Source organism: Haliotis rufescens, unplaced genomic scaffold (genome assembly GCF_023055435.1).
Source record: "Haliotis rufescens isolate VD_foot unplaced genomic scaffold, xgHalRufe1.0.p SCAF_30, whole genome shotgun sequence".
Lineage (NCBI taxonomy): Eukaryota > Metazoa > Mollusca > Gastropoda > Lepetellida > Haliotidae > Haliotis > Haliotis rufescens.
The window spans coordinates 335,766-342,846 of record NW_025964002.1 but is presented as its reverse complement, the minus strand read 5'-3'; positions in this window follow the sequence as shown (position 1 = coordinate 342,846).

The window sequence follows — 7,081 nt, the reverse complement described above, 5'->3', positions numbered from 1 at the left end:
TGTCTTTAATGTACCACTATGGACCATGTAAAAGGGAGACTAACAATGAACACTTGTCTTTAATGTACCACTATGGACCATATAAAAGGGAGACTAACAATGAACACTTGTCTTTAATGTACCACTATGGACCATGTAAAAGGGAGACTAACAATGAACACTTGTCTTTAATGTGCCACTATGGACCATGTAAAAGGGAGACTAACAATGAACACATGTCTTTAATGTGCCACTATGGACCATGTAAAAGGGAGACTAACAATGAACACTTGTCTTTAATGTACCACTATGGACCATGTAAAAGGGAGACTAACAATGAACACTTGTCTTTAATGTGCCACTATGGACCATGTAAAAGGGAGACTAACAATGAACACATGTCTTTAATGTGCCACTATGGACCATGTAAAAGGGAGACTAACAATGAACACGTGTCTTTAATGTGCCACTATGAACCATCAACAGAGAGACTAACAATGGACACGTGTCTTTAATGTGCCACTATGAACCATCAACAGAGAGACTAACAATGAACACTTGTCTTTAATGTGCCACTATGAACCATCAACAGAGAGACTAACAATGGACACGTGTCTTTAATGTGCCACTATGAACCATCAACAGAGAGACTAACAATGGACACGTGTCTTTAATGTGCCACTATGAACCATCAACAGAGAGACTAACAATGGACACGTGTCTTTAATGTGCCACTATGAACCATCTACAGAGAGACTAACAATGGACACGTGTCTTTAATGTGCCACTATGAACCATCAACAGAGAGACTAACAATGAGCACGTCTTTAATGTGCCACTATGAACCATCTACAGAGAGACTAACAATGGACACGTGTCTTTAATGTGCCACTATGAACCATCAACAGAGAGACAAACAATGAGCACATGTCTTTAATGTGCCACTATGAACCATCAACAGAGAGACTAACAATGGACACGTGTCTTTAATGTGCCACTATGAACCATCAACAGAGAGACTAACACTGAGCACTTGTCTTGCATGTACCATTTGGGACCATGTAAAAGGGAGACAAGGCATGATGCTGTCTTCAAGTGTGCCACTTATCGTTTGATTGTTTTCCTTGTTTGTTGTTTAATGCCGCACTGGACCAGACAACCCAGTGATTCACATCACGAGCATCGATCTATGCAATTTGCATACAATGACATGCATCAACCAAGTCAACCTGACCACCCGTTCCCGTTAGTCGCCTATTATGACAAGCATGGGTTGCTGAAGACCAATTCTAACCCGGATCTTCACAGGTGCCACTTACCGATCATGTGCTTGGTGAGTATGAGTGAGTATATTTTTACGCCGCTTTTTGCAATATTCCAGCAACATCCTGGCGGGGGACACCAGAAGTTGGCTTCACACATTGTACCCATGTCGGGAATCGAACCCGTGTCTTCGGCGTGACGAGCGAACGTTTTAACGTTTTAGGCTACCCGACCGCCCCGAGCTTGGGATGGATGAATGAGTTCATAAACAAAATGTCTTATGAAATTAATTTCACAATTGGCGACAGTTCACTGAATGATGTGTGTGCGAGTAACTCGGCAGGCGAGTGAAACATGCAGCATGGACAGACAACATGCCCTACACACAGTAAAATGAAAAACAGTGACAAAGAGACAAACACGTGTTGTCATGCAATGCAGTTGTGAACCGGCAGGTGAGTGAGTGAGTGGTCATCTGTCCAAGAACTCGGTCAACCAGTGAGAGTGAGTTAATGAGTAAGTGCTACACTAATGAATTATGTTATCAGATGCATTAAATCAGAGTGTTTTGACGTCTTTGGATTAAAATTCTACGAAAACAACACATAATACATTTACACGAACATGCATAACAAATATCAATAAAAGTCGTATAGTATTCTATGGCCTTCTGTTAACGCCATGTCATGCCACCCTGTTACCCTTCCGCTGGGTTCACACTCGTCCATTGACATGGCTGCTAACACTCCATCCACAGTACACCAAGCTCTCATTGCCCTGTGCCACACCCTAGGGAATCGGGATTGGAACCATCCCCGTACGGAATTGGAGCATCTATACTTTATAGTAGCAAAATAATCTTTTAGACATCAGGCAAGACTCGAACGGGTTTGCTCAGGCCAGAACATCATTATTGCGCAATAACCGTTCTTCATGGGGTCGCCCCTCTACTTTGCCTGTATCACAAGACACCGGAACATCCAAAGTATACATAGGTGATATGTATGGATGCACAAGCAAGTGAAGCTTGTATTCTGGCGCCCGAGCGATCGAAATTAATGTTGTCAGACATATCTGCTGTCCATGAAAAGTTTTGAACGAATTTGATTGAAACTCTGAGTACCATAAAGTAAATATCATTCCATCTATAAAATTTGCCGTCTCGCAGTTTAAGGCCCATCTGGTACAGTAGAAGTTGACCTCTTAATTAACGAACCCTGACATCGTGATAACAACCCAATTATTGCACAAAACAATCTTCGACATGTCCTGGTTTAAAATACAACACCAAAGAAAAATCAAGCTTGGGGAAATCAGTTTTTGAAGGTCTGCCAAAAAGGGCACTATGCTTTGTTTTCAGCAAACCTTTTGCTTTGAATTTGTCAAGCCTTTTGACGTCATTGGTTACCATGACGTCACAATCAAATGACATCACGAATGGCTCTGCTACTGAAGCTGTTAGAAGTTTTTTTTTACACTTTAGACTGCTTATTACTGTCTACAAACTGGAAAAGTTGATGTTGTATGATAAATATAATCTCACTCTTGTGCCTCTTGATATCCAATATATCAAAACTCGTCGATAAAAGTTTAAGTTAAAGTTTAATCTTTTTTTGACTCGTGTAGACATATGTGATATCAAACGACACTTGGGGGAGATTCTCCAATTATCCCAACAAAATGCCCCCCACATACTAGGCTACAACTATATTCGGAAAGGTAAACCCCGCCCAACTAAGCTGGGCATATACATTAAAAACCCACTAGACTATGGCATCATTGACATACCCACACCTAATCAAGAAGTCCTGGCAATAAACACCATCATCGAAAAAAATAAACTTACTATGATTAATTTATACCATTCTAAATCTAAACCTTTTAGTAAAGAAGACATTGCAGCTAACTACATTAACAACTTTTTCCTCGGCTACTTCAACGCCCATCATCCAGCTATACAACTCAGAAATAAACTAAACAACTAGCAGCAAAGACAAACCACTGGCACACTTTCTGTATTACCTTAACAATTGGCAAAAAAATACTAGGAAACTGTGGAACAAATTTAAAGCCATAAAATATGATTCCAAACAAGCTAAAACCTATTGCAATTGCTGCACACATTTCGATAACAAGACTACCTATTTCAAAACACCATCAAAATACACTAAAAGACCGAACCACACGCATCTCCCAATAAACAAAATAATAAACATACATGAATTACAAACAGCAATTAAAAACAAAAAGTCTCAGCCACAGGACCAGATAACATTAGTTACATTATACTTAACAAAATCCCAATTAAAATACAAAAATTACAACTACAACTTTATAATCAAATATGGACAACAGGCACTACACCCACACAATGGAAACATGGTAAGGTAGTACCAGCCCTCAAACCGGGGAACCCCCAAAATGAGCCTGATTCATACCGCCCAATCTCTCTTACTTCCCACATTTGTAAAATCATGGAATCCACAATTAATAACAGACTCAAGTTCGACCCCCCCCAAAAAAACAAAACAACAACAACAACAACAAAAACAAAACAACAACAAACAACAACCCAAAAAACAAAAACAAAACAAAAACAAACAAAACAATTAGTCCTCATCAGAGTTGCCTCACGCCAAGTAGACACACTTTAGACCACATTGTACATTTAGAACAAGATATTTGAACAGCACAAACACAAAAACAATGCACACTTGCCATATTCATATATTTTATCAAAGCTTTCGACGTGGTTTGGTACAATGGCCTTATCCCAAAACTAGAAAATAAAGCCATTAATGGGTGCAGTCTAAAGTTCATTCGCTCTTTTCTAACTGACTAAAATATAACAATCAAATCACATGACACACTATCATACACCCAGCCATTACAAAATGGCACCCCTCAATGTAGCTTACTGTCGCCGACTCTCTTTTCACTTCATGATCGACGAAATCTTTTACAAATTCACCCCCACCGCTCCACAATATTACAACAGCAAAATATGCAGAAGACATTTTCTTCTGGACTTCATCCACCTCAATAATTCAAGTTAAAACTCACTCACAATCTATATTAAATAGCATTCAAAAATGGTCTATAAAAATGGGGATTTCAAATCAATACTAAAAAAACAAACAATTGGCATGATTTTGACCATGATTTTGGTCAATAAAACAAATACAGAACAAATACTAAAACCCGACCCGACCAAATAAACAATATTATACAACTAGCTCAGAATTAAAATCAGATAACAAAACATTTTGTCTACTAAACACTCAAACACACACAAACACACCAGGTGACGACACAGCAGACACTGCAGCTAAACTAGCAACCGCAAACCCATCCCCAGAATTAAAGTTTACTTCATTTTAAAACAAAATATTTCTCTACTCTTCAGCCCTTTCAACCCTCACACAATCTGCAAGGCAATCGTACAATTTCCAAACAACACTAAGCTCACAGAAAATAAACAGACCATCCTGACTGACTAACATTAAGGGTTTAACGTCCATTTCATAGTTATTGTAATTCGTAGACGGGGTAGGTTGGTTTTAGTAAATATGAATAATGTTTAATAAAGAGAAAACTCCATACCCCAAAAAATGTAACTTTAGGGGGTAAAAAAGACTTAATATATTAACTATAGATATCATATATAATTATTAATATAATTATAGGTTCTTAATATGGTATGGAAAATAGAAAATAGAAAATTTAACTTAGTAGCATTGATTAATATACCAGGAATATAGGAGTAGTTGGTGGAGCTACTGGTTTTAGAAAAGTGGGCAGCAATAGCATTAGCTTTTTCTTTATTTGTGGTAAGGTTCTTTATGTTTGGGTAAACAGTTTTTTTAATTACCTTTTATGGCTTAACATTTGTTCCACATTTTCCTAGAATTACTTTTGCCAACATTTAAGGTATTACAAAAGTAATAGCTGTGTCGTGTATTTGGGATGTGTCTGTTTGGTTGCATAGTTTTGTAAATAACTGCCAGTTAGCTTTTTTTTAAATTGAAATGTATTTGCTGGGTGGTGCCTGAAGTTTGATCCTTATGAGGGGTTGGTTGGGGACAAATAGTTAATGAGATTTATATTGGGCAGTGGTCACTGCTCCAACTGTCATTATGGACTTCCCAGCTTGTTAGAAAGATTTTTAGAAAGATTTGCTGTTATTACTGAAATATCCACTGATATTAGTTACTGAAGGCGATGGGTTGGGTATCGGGTGTGCTGATTATCATTTAGTGTTATTAAATTATTGCTGTCGAAATTATTGCATTCTACCAAAAGTTTGCCATATTTATCTGTATAAGCTTTGGTGCCCCATAATGGATGATGGGCATTGAGGACTCCGAGGAAGATGGTGTTTGGTCTAATATGTTGATATATCTTAGTCATGTTTAGAATGGTTGTAGAATGGTATACATGTATATTGAATATTTCTGAATATTATGAAAGCCTGGAATTTTAGAATCACTTTGGGGGGATATGCGGGTTTCTTGTAATCCTTGTAATAGTTGTTTAATTTTGTTTTGCCAATGAGTGCCTTAAGTTCATGCCCTTTTGCCCGGAGACCGTTGCAGTTCCCATGGAGAATCACCATGAATGCAGAAAATACCATCCCAAACAAAGGCCGCCTACAACCTTTTCTAAAATAACAACTTTTCTCATTTAGGATCCAGATTTAAATTTCCAGCGCGGGTTGTCTTCTACGACGTCCGCGCGCCACATCGCTAATATATCCATGCTACTAAAGCAGAACTTCAATAACCCAGCGCCGCCGCAAATGTCAAGGTCATTAATAACAAGATAATTCGCTCACAGCCACTAACCACCGCCTTACCTCACCTTCTCGACCCCACCCCAAGCCCAACGTTTCCTTATTACCATTTTTCATTCTTTAGTAGGCCCCATATTACTGAACAGCTTACCTGTTTCATATCATCTTAGCCCACTATGCTGTACAATTATTTAACTTATACCTTAACATTATAATAGGCGCCATTTATTTTAGTTTAAACTTTTCTAAGACTGTTTATATTTACTTCTTCCTGTTGTGTTCTTTATACTCTACCCCTATCAGGTACATATATTATTGAAGGTAAATTTAACCCCCACCATTTACAGTGTGGTGAGTATGGTGGTTTATCTTTATTCCACCTATAATTATTTCTTCAACCCCACTCATCCGAACATACAGTTGCGACTTCGACGAAACAGTATGATGCATACTACAACGTTGTGTGACAATGGACGACAATAATTGTTAATTCCCGGAGATTCGTGGATGGACTTCCCCGAGATATTTGGACTGATTTGTTGTTGACCACAGGTCATCTCATTATAATGTAAAACAATCCTTCCTATCACCTATATAGTGACAATAAGTCAAAGTTCTTCCACTCAAGCATACTCAACACAACTGCCAGGTCAACTAGACTATAACATATTGAAACTACTTCAAGAGACAATTGGCGAAAATGATAGAAAGACTTGAGCAGAAATTGGTTGACATCTTTGACAATGACGATATTGTGCTCAACCGCATCCGAGAATCTGTCTATGATGCAGCCAAGGCAGAGTGTGGAGACTTTCCAGAGGGCATCTGGATAAAGAGTCAATAGAAATGGTCAAACTAATGGTCAAACTAAAAGTGTAGCAGAAAAGTATGTATCTGATCTGTATATGCATTATAAGTTTGTTAAAGGTGCTATTCCAGCTCATGTGATTCAGACTGAAATTTTAACTAGACCAAGGCAGGCTTGTATGTAATATGATTTAAGCATATTTATCGTCATGCAAATCTGCGTCATGGAATTATGTTGAA